Source organism: Gossypium raimondii, chromosome 9 (assembly GCF_025698545.1).
Source record: "Gossypium raimondii isolate GPD5lz chromosome 9, ASM2569854v1, whole genome shotgun sequence".
Taxonomy (NCBI): Eukaryota; Viridiplantae; Streptophyta; class Magnoliopsida; order Malvales; family Malvaceae; genus Gossypium; species Gossypium raimondii.
Window position 1 is genome coordinate 26,935,704 of NC_068573.1, and position 17,879 is coordinate 26,953,582.

Below are 17,879 nucleotides of genomic sequence, written 5' to 3' on the forward strand. Positions count from 1 at the left end.
TTTCCTATTTACGCGACCAGATTTTTGAGTCTAGCCAACTGTTGTGCCCCCGACCTGTGCATGCAAAGCTCAAAATAAATAAAAGGGGGGCATTTACTTGATAAAAAATAATAACAAAATAATGATTGAAAAATAAAATTAAGGAAATTAAATCAAAATAGTGAAGCAAATATATTAATACTTAGCCTTAGCCTCGGTACACTCCGAAATTGAATCGACCTTTGAAAAATGGATTTTTTCTTCCAAATGATAAGTTGGTTATAGCGATCAAGGATGCCTCAACCGCAAACCTTTCCTTGTGCAGTCGGTTCTGGTACGACCTGCAAACCGACCCTTTCCAAATTTCTAACCATGTAACTCGTGCCCATAATTTAAGATTTCAACAACCTTGCGATCTAGAAAGCCCAACTCGAATTAACAGCCTCAATTGTGCGGGTCGTTTAAATCTGATCACTATCTCCCTTAATAGAATCCAACTAGCTTTTTCCACTTGGACATGCCAATTTGTTCGCGAGAATTCGAACTCAGTAAACAACAGTCTTATTTTCCCAACTGTACGCCAAACAACTCCAAGCCAATGTGCACTTTTTAAATTGAAATTGGATTAACTTTAAGGGACAATTGTGACTATCCCATATATCGGAGAGATAGCGAATACCGTGTTGAAAGGTTTTTTAGTGCAAGTTCATATCTCATGATTTTTTTTGTTAGAACGATAAATGGGCTAAAACTAAAAGGAAATTAGTTGTGTATGAAATTAATCATACTTTGCTGGTTTATAGGAAGTACTTTAATGGAAATTATGAAGGGTGGAAAGGTGGAAGGCCTAGGAAGCAATTAAATCAAAAGTAGTAAAATAGAAAACAACAATGGCAGAATGCACTGACGCTTGAATAGAGAAAGAAATAAACTGATTTGCATTTTATTTCAATGTGTATTCAAGTGTATTTTCCAAAGCCACCATAAAATGTATTTATATACATTCCATATACTAAATGTAGCCTAATTCATCTAACAACCAACCACATAAAATCATATTTTAATCTGATTTCATATCAGATTTTTCTAAATTTAGCTTTTACAAAGTCAAAATAAAAATTTGCTTAGCCATAAATTCCTCAAAACTTTCAATCCGGCCCCCTTTTATTGCTTGTGCTCCAATTTAGTCTTTTTCTGCTTGTTTTTTACTTAAAGTATCCCAATTGCGTTCCTAACAAAATTTAAACATAAAATCACCAATTTAACAGGATTTAATTCAAGAATTAATCGATTTAAACACATAAAACATGCAAAATTAACATGTTATCAAATGCCCCCTACTTAGCCTATGATTGTCCTCAAGCATATTGTATGTTCCTACATTAGAAACTATCCAATAATTTATCAAAAATCAAGCCTCTCTTCCGCAACCATGATCAATGCAAACGATTTGGGGAAAAAAATGAATAAGAATTCAAATACTCAGTTTAATCAACAAGTGTCCATAAAATTTAAACATGTAAATTCTATCATTTCACTAAATTGAAATTGAACCAAACTTTTCAAGGTAATTACTTTCAATTAATTATGCAGTAAATTTGGGACATAGCCAAACCTTTTTACACGAAATGAGATGACAACCCAAGTACCTTACCCCGGTTATTCAATTTGACACGTCTCAAAATGGATTATTTTTTCCCACTCATGGTAGCTTAGTTAGCGGAGTGTTTGCAAGTTTTTGATTTGTCACTCGAACCTTTTTACATAAAATGAGATGGCAACCCAAGCACCTCATCTCGGTTACTAAATTCGGTCACATTCTTGAAATCTTCACTCATAACTTAAGCCATCAGCGGAGTAGAAATAATTATTCTATTTCTTTATTTCTTTCTTTTTCAAATATATTTAACATCAAATAACAAAGAATGATATAATTACCAAGAAAATTTATAAAGAATCAATTTTCATGAAACAATCTAATTACAATATTTCAACTTTATAACACACACGTTGATTAAACTAGATAATAAACACTTTAATTGAAGAACTACCCAACTATCTGGATTTACTAAGCATAAGAATTAGAGGCTCAATGTCAAAAAATTTAATGAATAATCCCAGCATAAGAATTAATACATGCGAAAAAGAAACAATCATGCATACTTACTAATCCAACACCCCTTAATTAGCCTATGCTTGCCCCAAGCATATTGTTCAAGAATTAAAGTACAGTAAAGAGAAATGTCAAGTGTCCTTTTTGTGTATGTTTAATTTGAATGAGGGTGGTTTGGGCAGTTCGGGTTGATTTTGGCTGGTTCGGTCCTGGGTGTATGTTTTAGATAATGGCAGCACTAAAATTTGACAAGGCATGCCCACGCCATAGAAATCCAAATCTGGTTTATTTTTGGATGAAAAAGGACAACCTTTACCATTGTTCCTAGAAAACAACACAATAAAATAGATTAAATAATAATCTTATATTTTTTTTATTTTTAACATAAATTAAACTAAATTCAAAATTAAATAAATTAAAATAATTAAATATGGGTTGTCTTCCAAAAAACATTTTTTTAACGTCGTTAGCTCAACGACCTGGATGTTACTCATTTAGTTCCTTCAGAATTAATTTGTAACGCCCCAAAAATCTTAGTCTTTAATTTTTGCATGTTTTGACATAAATTGCTTGTTCACTTTAATGGCTAAGTGATTTGGGTGTGTATGGGAGTGTTTGAGAAGCCTGGGTTCAAGTCTTGGCCTTGGCAGAATTTTTAGTTTTGCTCTTAAATGAATCTGGGCATAGGCATTCAGGCCTTATAAATATTAGTGTTCGTTTTAAGTCACAAAAAGAGCTTGTGGTCAAGTGGCAGGGTGGCGTGTTATGTAATTATGAGGTCTGAGGTTCAAGTCCTAGGTTGCGTAGTAGAATATTTATTTTGCTGCTTGAGTTGTGTAGGTAGTGGAGTTGGACTGAAACATAGCTAAGGGGATTTTGAATGAAGTTTGAATGGAGTTGTTGGGGAAGTTAGAGGAGAAATTGGTGGAGTAATTCAATGAGGGATAAGGGGAGAGATTTTAGGAGAAAATCAAGGAGTTGTTTGTGAAGAGAGTTGTGCTATTTTGGGAAAACTCTAGCTAGAGGTTTCGGCTGGGGGTTTGCTTGTGCCGAATTTGGTCAGTAGGCACTAAGGTAATTGGTTTTTGAAGTTGTTATCTTTCTATCAGTTTTGGTTTCAGTCAGTTTCGTGTTCTTGTCTTTTCTCTTTTGGGTGCCGATTTTTGCTAAGACTTGGTGTTTCTCTCGGGTGTGTTTGATATCTTTTTTTGCTCATCTCTTTTTCTTTTTGTGTGTTGGCCGAATAATTGTGGTTGCCCTCTGTCGAATACAGTTTCCTCTTCCCTTTTCTCTTGTTGCTGAATTTCCCTTCTCTATTCTCCTCATCTCTTCTCTGTGGGCCGTATCTCTTTCTCTTCTCCTCTTCTTCCTTGACCGAATAACCTTCTCTTTCTGTCTTTGATTTCTACTTCCTATTATTTTCTTTTTACTCGAGAGCTATCCCCCTTTATTGTCTGTGGTTCAACTATATATCACTCTTTTCTGTCGGTTCGAACTCCTCGAGGATTGAGGGAGTATCAAGTAATATCAAGTCATCGAAACCTTTCTCTCTTCTCTCGATTTAAGGTAGGTATGTGTGCTAGCATTCTAGGGGTAGGCCAAATGCTTGTTGTATTTCTGTAAGTTATCATGAAGTGGATTTAAACCACATTATTAAGCAATCTTGTCTAATAAATCCGTTTGCAATGCAGATATCCGTCAAAAAGATTCTAGTCAACCTTCGTCAGTGGTATATGTGGGCTACGCCACTTTTGACAGGCAAGGCAAGTATTAATTTAGTTTTGGTTAAGGATGTAAAATAAGGAGTTTAACCCTATTGTTTAGTGACTAATGAAAAACTTGTATGAATGTAGATTTTGGGTACTCGTGGATCTTGGTGCGTTTTCACAATCAGGTGTGTAATCACCCCACTGCAATCGTAGATCAGCGAAAAGATGAAAAGCCGTAAACACGACATTTGAGACCACACGGGCGTGCGATTGCTCAAGTGGTAAGCCCAACTTGCGATTCGTGGGCAAATGACCGGAATACCTTCGAAGGGTAAAATGATCGAAATACCCTCAAAGGGTAAAATGACTGAAATACTCTCGATGGGTAAAATGACCGAAATACCCTCGAAGGGTAAAATGACTAAAATACCCTCGAAAGGTAAAATGACTGAAATACCCTCAAAATGTAAAATGGCTGAAATACCCTCGAAGGGTAAAATGATCGAAATACCCCAAAGGGTAAAATGATTGAAATACCCCCGAAGGGTAAAATGATTGAAATACCCCCGAAGGGTAAAATGACTGAAATACCCCCATAGGTTAAAATGACTATTATACCCCTAGGAGATGAAATGACCGTTACAGCCTTATGATATGTATGACTGATTTGTTCTACGATATATATATGACTGCTACTGGGTATGACGTTCTGCATTCACGTATGATTTATGACATGACATAGTGCATGGGGTTGGGATACTAATATGGGGGAAGTATACTGTATTGGTGGCTTTGCCACATATACTGCCACTGGCAACTTCGCTGTGATTCTATTACTGGCAACTTTGCTGCGATATTAGTGTGTTGGCTAGGTGGGTCGATTTTATCCCCACATGGTGTGTTGGTGGTATGGAGTGGTGTGTTGGTTGGATTGGGATAGGTTGCATTATTGCACTGTACAGATTACTGTATTGGGCTAAGGCCCGCACTGTTACTGTTTTGGGATAAGGCCCACACTATACTGTCACTGTATAGGGCTCAGGCCTAGACTGATATTACATGATTACTGATTGACTGTTAGGGGATTACACGTTGATTTTCGTAAACTCACCTTCTCCTTTTAACTGTACAGGTAATCTTCAGCCTTAGTCGATTCGGTGCTGCGAGAGACTCGGAGTTGGCACACGATTGCTGCTCTTCACACTTGCTTTTATTTTAATTTAAATTATAAGTTGGGTTTTGTTTTTTTACTAAGGCCTTTGAGTTGGTTTAAATTTTTAATTGGGATTTTACTTACATATTTTAAAATTTTAGATGGAAGAAGACGACTTTTTTAAAATAATTACTGATTTCAAATACACAAGTTTTAAATAATAGAATTTAACAAGCTTCCGTGATTTTGGAGCAACTTATTAAAACAATATCAGATAACAAGACAAATGTTTTGTCTAGTTGATTTGTTAATTAATTAATAAAGGGATTTATTTTCAGCTTAGAAACAAATTGTTACCAACGAGTTAAATTTTTGAAAGACACTTTAATGTGACACGTCAGATTCGACCATAATGTCTAGGCCGAGTTTGGGGTGTTACATTTAGTGGTATCAAAGCCAGGTTGCAAAACTCGGTTGTGGAATGAGTTTTGAAGATATCTAAAATTTCTGGGAAACTATTTTTAAGTGTTTTGGAAGGCTTACAAGTGTGGCACACCGACTCTCTAGTTTCGAATCTGTAAGTTTCTTTACACTATAGACTGCTTGAACTGAATTACACTGAGAGATTACTGTAGATAATAGGACTATATTGAAACTCTTTAGTTAGAGTAACATGAGACTGTAGGAAACAGGAAACTGTAGGGAGACTTTTGGATTTGCGAAAACAAACTCTGATTATTACTTTCCATAAGACATCTTTTAGTAATTATTGGAATTACTAACTAATACATAAAACTTCGTAACCAGATTTTATGTTATTTGATATGAGCACTAGAGGCACTCGCGGAAGGGTACACGAGGCCGTGGTAGAGGCCGAGGAAGTGCTAGGGCTGGGTCTTCGGCATCAGGCCACATGCCTAATGTTGGGGCTAGGGAAGCACCAGCTTCACCGATGACTGAGACGGGATCATTTGATCAAGCGGCTGGGGATGATGCACTATCCTAAGCTATACTCCGCATTCTGGAAAGGGTCGCAGGGACCAGTACTAATGCTGGGGGCCGAGGGTCGATTTCAGAGCGACTCCGATCGAATGGAGAAGAAATTTTCAGGGGTATTTTTGGAGTAGCCCCTAATGTGGCTGAATACTGGTGGGAAGCGACGGAAAGAATAATGGATAACCTCAACTGCACTACTGAGCAAAAATTAAAAGGTGTAGTGTCTTTGCTGCGAGATGAAGTCTATCAGTGGTGGCTTACCGTGAGAGAAGGTACTCAGGCTGACCGGTTAATATGGGATCTCTTTAAGGTGGCTTTTCAAGGGAAGTATGTGGGTGCAAGTTATGTGGACGTCCGAAGAAAGGAATTTTTGAGTTTGGTCCAGAGAAATAAAACTGTGGCAGAATATGAGGCAGAGTTTCTACGACTAAGACGCTATGCTCGTGGGATAGTGGCGACTAAATATGAATGCTATGTGCGATTTGAGGACGGCCTCCGAGATGAGTTGCGAGTCTTGATAGCTCCGTAGAGGGAGCGAGATTTTGCTGCCCTAATAGAAAAGGCAAAAATCATCGAGGATGTGAAGCGCTCTGAGTGCCAGAACTGTGAAAAAGATAGGGGCAGGTACATGAGGGATTCGGAGCTCTCGAGTTCTTTTAAAAGGCCTAAAAAGAAGGCTAGGTTTGATGGGCCAGTCCGAGTCTGGTTTTCTGTTACAAGGCCTTGTGCTGATTGTGGAAGACATCATCTGGGGTATTGGTGGAAAAAGATTGGGGCATGTTTCAAATGTGGGTCTATGGAGCATCAAGTTAAGAATTGTCCTCAGAGGCCAATTCAGATGAAAGCTATAGGTCAAGGTTTTGTTCAGCCAGGAAAAGGTGGTCAGCAGCTACAGAAAGGCTATGGGTAGGTTAGAGGTGGAAATAGTGTGAGACGAGGTCGTAGAATGTCAGGTAGAGGTGTTGGTAACATTGAGGCGAGATAGCCAGCATTGGTCTATGCTGCTCGTCGCTGAGAGGATGGTGGCGCTCCAGATGTTATAACTGATACGTTTCAGATTCATAATGTATCTTACACTGCTTTAATTAATATAGGGTCTGTACATTCATACATTGCATGCACTATGTCTGGCACCTTTGGTATCATGTGCGAGAGTACTGTTAATGAGATGACAGTGTTAAGTCCACTGGGACAATCTATAAAGGTAGACAAGTTGTTCAGAGATGTGCCCCTAGAGGTTCAAGGAGTTATATTTCTAGCGGATTTGATGGAGCTACCGTTTGGTGAATTCGACCTAATTTTGGGGATGGATTGGTTGGTAAAACACCGTGAAAGTTTGGATTTTGCTACTAAGTGAATGGTATTAAAGACTATTGAGGATGAGGAGGTGGCTGTGATTAGGGAGTGAAGGGACTTTCTGTCTAATGTGATTTCTACATTAAGGGCCGAAAAGTTGGTTCGCAAGGGTTGTGAGACATTTCTAGCCTATGTTGGTGTATCTGATTCTGAAGGTCTTTTTGTTAGAGGTATCAGAACGGTTAGGGATTTTTATGTTGTATTTCCTGATGAGCTCCCTAGGTTGCCTCCGAGCCGCAAAGTTGAATTAGGTATTTAGCTCTTACCGGGGATAGCTCCAGTGTCTACCGCCCCTTATAGGATGGCACCGAAAGAGCTGGTGGAATTAAAAGCTTAAATCCAAGATCAAGGTTTCATTCAACCTAGCGTGACGTCGTAGGGAGCACCAGTCTTGTTTGTAAAGAAGAAGGATGGGACCATGCGCATGTGCATCGATTATCGGCAATTAAATAAACTGACGATCAAGAATAAGTATCATTTACCAAGGATAGATGATTTATTTGATCAGCTGCAAGGAGCTTGGGTTTTCTCCAAAATAGATCTTTGTTCTGGGTACCATCAGCTGAGAGTTAAGGAGGCTGATGTGTATAAGACTACATGCACTAGCTGTTTGGGCTGTTTGGGCTGACAAATGCACTAGCTGCCTTCATGGATCTGATGAACCGAGTACTCCAGCCCTACCTGGATCGGTTCGTGTTGGTATTTATAGACGATATCTTGGTGTATTCGAGAACCGAGGATGAGCATGATGCACATCTCCGAATTGTTTTACAGATTTTAAAGGAGAAACAACTGTATGCTAAGTTTAGCAAGTGTGAGTTCTGGCTGTGAGAAGTGACATTTCTGGGCCACGTGGTGTCTGCTAAGGGGATTAGGTTGATCCTTGAAAACTTGAAGCTGTACTGGAATGGAAACCACTTAAAACCGTATCTGAGATTCGAAGTTTTCTAGGTCTGGCAGGGTATTACATACGTTTTGTTGAGGGGTTTTCCTTGATTGTTGCGCCTCTGACTAAGTTGTTGCGTAAAGGGGTATCATTTAACTGAATTGATATGCAATAAGGAAGTTTTGAGAAATTGAAGAAAGTCCTGACCGAGGCCCCTGTCTTAATACGGCCAGAGTTTGGGAAGGAATTCACTGTCTATAGTGATGCATCACAAGTTGGTTTGGGTTGTGTACTGATGCAGGAGGGTAAGGTGGTTGCTTACGCGTCTCGTCATCTTAAGCCTCACGAGGTGAATTACCCTACTCATGACTTGGAGTTAGCCGCGGTGGTATTCGCACTGAAAATTTAGAGGCACTATTTATACAGTGAGAAGTGTACTATCTACACAGATCACAAGAGCCTTATGTACCTCCTCACTCAGAAGGAGCTGAATCTTAGGCAGCGAAGATGGGTAAAGCTGCTTAAGGATTATGATTGCTCAATTGAATATCACTCTGGTAAGGCTAACGTGGTAGCTGACGTACTGAGCCGTAGGGTTGTATCTAATTTGAGAGGGATGTTTGCTCGTCTCAGCTTGTTTGATGATGGTAGCTTGTTGGCTGAGCTGCAAGTTAGACCAACGTGGACTGAATATATTAAGGGTAAACAATTTTTGGATGAGTCACTGGTTCCTCGTTTCAGGCAGGATAAGAGTGGGGAAACTTCAGATTTTGGGTTGAATGGTGAAGGAGTATTGTGCTTTCGTGGGAGAGTCTGTGTACCGAGGGATGTCAATTTGAGGCAGTCTATACGGTGAGAGGCACATAGTAGTCCTTATGCTATGCATCCTGGTGGGAATAAAATGTACCGTGACCTTCATGAGTTATATTGGTGGCCTGGTCTTAAGCGTGAAGTTACTAATTTTGTGGGTAAGTGTTTAACTTGTCAGCAAGTGAAAGCTGAACATCAGTTACCTTTAGGGTTACAGCAGCCAGTTAAAATTCCACTTTGGAAGTTGGAGAGAGTAACCATGGATTTTGTGAGTGGGCTTCCCTTAACGCCTACCAAGAAAGATTCGGTATGGTTTTGTCTAGTTGATTTGATAATTAATTAATAAAGGGGTTTATTTTAAGCGTAGAAACAAACTGTTACCAACGAGTTAAATTTTTGAAATACACTTCAATGTGACACATCTGATTCGACCATAACGTCTAGGTCGGGTTTGGGGTGTTACATAATTCTTCCATTATGTGCACTTGGAAGTTCTCGTAAAAAGCATTCAACCTTTTCCCATTGTTCTTGAAATACTTCTCAGATTCCTCCATCATCGATGGATGGAGGCATCTTTGAGCTTCTCCGTTCGAGTTTGCCTTTTCCTCTATCGGAATCCTTAAATGTTTCGGTAATGGTTTGAGCTCCAATTCCGAGCCTCCATGCGAATGACAACTTCATGTATTGTTTCTTTGACCCTTAATAATTCTTCATGTTTATCCATAGTATCGGGGTCTAAAATTGTACAAAGCACAATTTGTAAATCATCCGCTTCACGATATTCAAAATGCAGCTCAGTTAAAGACTTAATTATATTAACATTAGAAACATTCATAATCATGCTGGAACGACCCATGGCCTCATAAACACTAAATTTCACCACTTCTCTATCGTACTCCATAGTGAGTGTTCCACTCTACACATCAATCTTTGTTTATGCGGTACTCAAAGATGGTCTTCAAAGTAGCATATCAGAAGAATTGGCCGAGTTGTCATCCTTTATGTCGATGATGTAGAAATCTGCAGGAAAAATTAGTTCATTTACCCTGGCAAGAACATCTTCCAACACTCTTTTTGGATACACTACAGACCTATCTACAAGCTGAATGATTACATTTGTTTTATTCTAAGGACCCATTTTTAGTAATTTAAATAGACAAAGGCATAACATTAATAGATGCACCTAATTCGAACATGGCTTTTTTAATTCCAACACTACCGGTTTTGCAAGATATAGAAAACATACATTGGTCCTTACATTTAGGTGGGATTTTCTTTTGTCAAACAATGGAGACGTTTTCTCCGACACTTACATTTTCATTACCCAGGAGCTTCTTCTTACTTGTGCATAATTCTTTTAAGAATTTTTCATATCGTGAACTTTTTTAATCGCATTAAGAAGAGGAATGTTTATTTTAACCTTTCAAAAAGTGTTAAGGATCTCTTTTTCTTCTCGCTCTATTTTACATTTGACAAGTCTTCGAGAAAATGGAGGCAGTACTACAAATGACTTCTGAGGAGTCGAATTCATACTGGACACTGGATCGAGTTTCTATTTTTCCCGTTCAGGGTTATGGGGTACGATTCATGTCAGGAGTTTGACTCCAAAACTGTTTCACTTCTCAATGTCATAGCACTTCTGTTATGTTGAAGGTTAGGTTTAGTTTGAGATGGAAACTTACCTTGGGACTCCAAACGACTAACTGTGAGAGCAAGCTTGCTCATTTGCTTATATATTTCCTACAAATGCATGTCAGTTTTCTGTCGAAATGTTTCGGTACTATTGACAAACCTTTCCACTATGGCTTCCAAAGATGATTTTTGAGGTGGTAATTATTTATTTAGAAGTGTCCTTTGTTGGTATGGCTGATTGAATCGAGGATTCAAACCATAACTCAGATTTGGATGATCTTTCCACCTTATATTATAGGTGCTCAAATAGGGATAATATCGCCTTTGCGGTGGCCCAGAAAAGTTTCCGACAACATTTGCTTGTTCTATCGAACCCCATGTAAAATAAGGCATGAATTTCTCGGGTGATCTGGTATACCACAAATTCCACACAATCGTGTTGTGCTTTTTTTATCTATAAGCAAATTTTGAACAACATTAGTGAGCTTATCAATTTTATCTTTTAAAGATAGAGTACTTAACCAATGAACCCATCTCATGGGTTCTCTACCCAGTCAGAATTGTTGAGAATTCACAGCTGATAACTCTTGAAAAGAGTTATAATTCATGTCTTTAGACTGGGTCAATTGTTTGCACTTAAGTGAACTTAGTTGTGTTTTAGGATATTATTTTACATTTTTAGAACATTGCATAGGAAGCTTCGATAGTGCTTACATATTATTATTTGTTACTTTTAATTGCATGTGGAAAGGTTGTGTTTGGTGGTTTGGCGTGTACAGGTTGACGAACGAGAAATAAAGGAGTGAAATTTTATCAGGGTAAAAGATTGGACATTTAGTCAGCACGAATGTCGTGGCAATTCTAAAAAGACTAAGTCAGCACTCAACGCATACCAGTTTTAGCCCAAATGTACTTGTACCAGAGAAATATGCCTAAAAAATGGGGAGAAGATAATCCTGGGATGTTGATTTTTATCTAAGAAAAAAGTTTAAAAAGATGAGAATATAATATTGGGTTGTTGAAAAAAAGAATTCAAAAAGAGGAGAAGATAATCTTAGGTTGTTGAAAAAGGAATTTAAGAAAGGTATAAAAAGCCAAAGGAGGAAACCCTAAAGAACGAACAAGAGGAAGAGATCATTAGGCAAGAATAGAGGGTAGCAACTGAGCAATGACAAGAAGAGGAAGACGAAGGCAGTCCCTCTCAGCCATCGCAGGACACTGTACTGCTAGAGTGTGAACTAGACAAGCGAAAACTATCTTCCCGAAGTCTTTCGTATTTCTTACTTTATTCTTTCGTGAATTGAATAATGAAAATGGTGTTGGATGTTATTTTGGATCAAAATTTAATTATATGAGAAAGTACTCGATTGACACATGCAATAGACTCTAGACATAAAGCAACGTTCATACAGAAGGAAAATAATGCAGGGTACCATATTAAGGCCTATAGACACGGGCAAGCTAACTTGAGGTTTTTGCTCTCGAAAGAAGCAGACCATTTTATAACTCTTCTAAGCAGTAAACTCAGTACGATTTTGCCGAGGCATTATTGATAGTAAAGGTAGATTCTTAGTAATCCCGACCTTCCAAATCAACACTATATATCCTTTATTCTTTGTCGTCATATCTTTACCATATCATTCTAAGTTATTTACTTGATCGTTTACATAATATTCCCATATTAATTCTCATAATTTTAATCCCATTTCTACTATCGCTTTGCCATAGCATTTCCAAGTATTCATTAATTCCACATATTACATACATCATTATTTCTTTAATTGTCACTACATACTTACCATAGCTTTACCATAGCATTAATTGCATTTTATTATAATAACTTGACCACTTTTGTGCCTCAATCCAATTCTTGTGGAGACGATACTCACTCATCACTTTATTACTTGATTTGACGTGTATACTTGCACAATTTCGCATATTATTTCACACGTAACAAGTTTTTGTCGTCGTTTCCAGGGATCGGTAATTTGGTGTAATTTGGTTTGGTTATTTTGCTTAATTCCATTAGTTTTATTTAACTTAGTTTACTTTAATTTCCATAGGTTTGCCATCAATGTATGAGAAGAGGCATTCCTGCTAGCAAAGAATATCCTTTTGACCCAGAGATCGAAAGAACTTTATGAAGAAGGCAGAAAGAACTACGAAAAATGGCTAAGAAAGGGATTTATCCTGGTCTCAATGATAATCCAAATGGTCAAGATGCTAATCCTCCTATTCATAAGGTGATACCAAGTATGAATGGTAATTTGAATGGTCAGGGTACTAATCCTCATGTTTGTGGAGTGATAGATGATTGTGACAGACCAATTCGAGAGCATGTTGTTCCAATTTTGGATTATCTGAATCCAGTGATAGTCAAACCACACATACAAGCTCAACAATTCAAGCTGAAACTGGTAATGTTTCATATGTTGCAAATAATATGAAAGTTTAGTGGATTACCTACTAAAGATCCAAGACTACATTTAAGACTTTTTTTAGAAGTTTGTAACTTGTTTAGCCAACAGGGTGTTCCTGAAGATGCCCTTATACTTAATTGTTTGCATATTCCTTGAGAGACCGAGCAAGAGCATGGTTGAATGCTTTACTGTTGGGAACAGTGGCATCATGGAATGATATTTTCCAAAGATTTTTGCTAAGGTATAATCCCCCAAATGTGAATGCCAAGCTCATAAATGACATCACATCTTTTCGACAATCAAAGGATGAAACATTGTATGAAGCTTCAGAATGATTTAAAGAGTTAATTCGAAAATGTCTAATGCATGGATTCCAGCACTAGACTCAAACAGATATGTTTTATAATGGGTTGAATACGAACACGAGGATGGTAGTTGATGCATCTGCCAATGGTACTCTGCTGAATAAAATGGATAATGAAGCATATGAGATTTTGGAAAAGATTGCCAACAATAATTATCAATATCCTACAACAAAAGTTGGGGCGAGTAAGAGATTTGCTTATACCATAGAGCTTGATGCAATCACTTCATTGACAGCCCAGGTATCTTCTCTAGCTAACATAATTAAAAAAAATGAAAAATTCAACTACAATCCTTGAGATGAAACCGGTCCAGTTGTCATGTGTTTATTCCGGTGAAAATCATGTGTTTGATGAATGCCCATCAAACCCAGCGTCAGTGTACTACATGGGTAATTTTAATTGGAATAATAACCTCTATTCCAACACTAACAATTCAGGGTAGAAGTAGCAACCAAATTTTAGTTGGAATAATCACGGTACGGGGAATTTTAACAATGTTGCAAGACAAAATGCCATCAGTGCACCATCTGGTTATAATCATCCTATGCGAAGCAAAATGCTCAACAAGAATAACTATCCCATGTTTAATTTGAAATCATTATGTTGGTAAGGCATTGTGTGATTTAGGAGCAACTATAAATCTAATGCCTTTGTCTATTTTCAAGAAGCTGGGAATTGGGAAGGCAAGACCCACAATAGTCGCATTTTTTACTGGCTGATCGATCCTATGCATATTCGAAAGGTAAAATTGAAGACATACTGGTAAGGGTAGATAAATTTATCTTTCCTACAGATTTTCTTATTTTAGAATGTGAAGCTGACCAAGATGTACCAATTATTCTTGGAAGACATTTTCTTGCTACTGGCAGGACTTTAATTGATATGTAGAAAGGTGAACTGATCATGAAGATGAATGATAAGTAGGTTACATCAATGTATTTAATGCATTGAAATATGTTGATTAGAATGAATAATGTCATGCCATTGACTTGATAGAAACAACAGTGGAGAAAGAGTTCACAAGATTTTACCACAGTAATTCTGATAGTGATGAAGATTCATTTGAGTGGAGGCCCTCGTGCACTTTGCTGGAGAAAAATAGACCTTTCAATTTTGATGAACAATGTTTGGTAGCTCATGTATATATGCATAGAGCAGTTGATGTCAAGGACATGAAAATAAGGAACAAATTTAAATTTAATGGACAACGCTTGAAGCACTAATGGTGTGCTCATGTAGAGCGAGAGTAATAGTCTATTGATATTCGAGATATTTAGCTTCAACATCTTGAAAATTATTTTTACTTTATTTCATTTCTTTTGTTTAATAAACTGCAAAAGGGGAAGGGGTTGGTGATGCAGAGCCCATTGAGACGAATCCTACCAATGAAGAGAATGCGCCTAAAGCACCGTAGGAAGAACCAGAGAAAACAGAGTTTGTCAGCATTGAGACTAACCGTGAGGACGAAGAGGAAACAAATCCCTCAGTTGCAACACCAATGGACAGCACTGTGGCTATCCCACCTCCTTCTACTGAAACGATGACTAAACATGATCATGAGATCGATCAAATCATTGATGAAATCACCAGATTTGATAATGAAGAGGAGGATGTACCACTCAGTTTACTTAAAAGGTCGATGTGTTATAAGATGAGTGCACGAAAGACCACTCGCCGCAATTAAAGTACCACCATTTAGTTCCAAGCTCGAGAAGTTTTTCTCCCTTTATAACATCTCATTATGTACATATGAATGTTCTTGCATTCAAGGTTCATATCTATACATGCATTGAGGATAATGCATCCCTTAGGTTTGGGGGTGTATTGTGCTTCTAGACTAGATATTTAGTTGAGCAAGTGTGCTTTTAGTATTTTTTTTTTGTTCATTTGTCATTCATTTTTCCATGGCACACATGACTACCTGGAATTGTTTAGATTGTGATGAGAGTATTTTTGTCTGTGATGTTCAATGAGGAGCTTAACTCTTCAATAAATTAAAAAGTTGTGAAAGTGGATTAGGTGATTTTAGATTAGGATAGTTTGCTTATAAATTGATCCTTAAAATTAAAATGTCCTAATTCCGATTACAATTGATCCCTAGTAAGTTTCTTTTGATAAACTTAGAGACTCTTGAAGTTATATTCGATAACATGGCAATACTCAATAATGAATAAAGTGGCAATGTCCAAGAAAATTCTTTAAAAAAATGTCATCAAATACTCTAATGCTTAGAATTGTCGAGTAAATTAGCACCACTTTGTTTGCTCCATTGTGCTGTTGACTAGAAAGGTGAGCTTTAGTAAGAGTGTGTAATAAAGAAAACTAGAGGCATTCCATTATAGTAACGGGCTAAGTAGCTAAGGAGGTAGTTGTTTGCTTCATCCATCTTTTTAGTCAAAAGCCTTAGCTTCATGAGTGAGTATTGAAATTGTGACATGATTGAGTATTCGAAAATTAAGTGTATGCTCCATTATAATTGTCAATCAAAGAATCATGTGACGAGTTGAATCCCCAAGTAAAAAAAATAGGCATAATAAATGGATATGTATGTATTTGAGTATGTATAAGGCCAAAAAAAAGAAGGAAAATTGATTAGTTAAAATATGAACTAAGTAAATTAGAAGGTACTTGATATAGTGAAAATTACATGAATACTTAGGATTTTACTTTCTTTTAGGGCATTATTTTCTACATTTCCTTTGCTAAATAAGCTTATGAAACTTGACCAAGTTTCTAGACATAGAAGATTGCTAAGAACTGAAATACAAAATGCTCTCTTAAGGGTCTCACAATGTAAAGGTGATTATGTTACTATGGAAATTCATACGTTCATGCATTCATCATATCTTACTTAAGGATAAGTAATAACTCAGGTTTGGGGGTGTGATAACTCTTGAAAATAGTTATAATTCATGCCTTTAGACTGGGTCAATTGTCTGTACTTAAGTGAACTTAGTTAAATTTTAGGATATTATTTTAGCATTTTTAGAACATTGAATAAGAAGCTTGGACGGTGCGTAAATATTATTATTTGTTACTTTTAATTGCATGTGGAAGGCTAGTGTTTGATGGTTTGGCAGGTGCTGGTTGAGGAATGAGAAAAAAAGGAGTGAAGTTTTATCGAGGAAAAGGTTAGAAATTTTGTCAGCCCGAATGTTGTGGTAATTCCAGGAAGACCGAGTCAACACTCAACGCATATTGGTTTCAACCGAACTGTACTTGTACCAGAAAAATCTACCTAAAAAAGTGGAGAAGATAATCCTGGGATGTTGGTTTTTATCCTAGAAAAAAAAGAATTTAAAAAGAGGAGATGATAATCTTGGGATGTTGAAAAAATAATTTAAAAAGAGGAGACGATAATCTTGGCTGTTGAAAAAAGAATTTAAAAAGAGGAGAAAATAAACATGGGCTATTGGAACTCAGACCATTTTAGAACTCTTCTGAGCAGTAAATTGAGTATGATTTTGCCAAGGCATTATTGACATTAAGGGTAGATTCTTAGTAATGTTGACCTTCCAAATCAACATCATATATCCTTTATTATTTTTCGTTGTATCTTTACCATATCATTTTTAGTTATTTACTTGATCATTTACATAATATTCCAATAGTAATTCTCATAATTGCCATTATATTTCTACTCTCTCTTTGCCATATCATTTCCAAGTATTCATTAATTGCACATATTACATACATCATTATTCATTTAATTGACGTTGCATACTTACCATAGCTTTACCATAGCATTAATTGCATTTTATTATAATAACTTGACCACTTTTGTGCCTCAATCCGATCCTCGCAGGAACGATACTCACTCATCACTTTATTACTTGATTTGAAGTGTATACTTACACAATTCGCATATCATTTCACACACGACAGTAGCCAAGGTCGAAATTAACTCTCTTGCTCTCGGAGGCGTCATGCTTACAAGTGTCTCTCCACTAGCAGCATCTATAATCTTCATCTCCATTGGGAGTAAACCCTCATAAAAATAAACGAGACATATTAAACCATGTATTAACTGAACTAAGAGGTAAATAAAAAAACCACTCTCTAATAGAGTTGACAAACGAGAATGGAAAAGCACAAAGTTTAATTTGTTCTTCGGACAGTCCCTGAGGTTTCATGCTTTCACAAACCATGTGAATTTTTTAAATGGGTATGCGGATTTTCATTTTGCAATTTGCTAAAGGTAGGCAATAAATGAATTAAGCCTGATTTCAACTCAAACAGCATTCCTCCCACTGGATAAATTATGATAGTGGTTGTTGTCCATCTAGTGCTGCTGCGAGTTGGCGTATAGCATTTCTTCTTGTTCGTCGAATGTGAAAATATATTCGGTATAAGATCCTGTTTCAAACTAAAGTTGTGGTCGTTTACCGCACCAAAAGCTTCTCAATCCAGTGTTCGAGCCAATTTCTCTATTTTTAATTCAAATTCTAAGGTCCCTAGTT

General features: G+C 37.0%; 1 non-coding gene across 1 annotated transcript; it reads right to left on the reverse strand.

The window, feature by feature from the left end:
- Positions 1 to 13,320: 13,320 nt before the first annotated feature.
- LOC128032938 (small nucleolar RNA R71) lies at positions 13,321 to 13,427 on the reverse strand. The gene has a single exon (XR_008189278.1). It is a non-coding gene; the product is annotated as a small nucleolar RNA R71 (small nucleolar RNA).
- Positions 13,428 to 17,879: the final 4,452 nt, after the last annotated feature.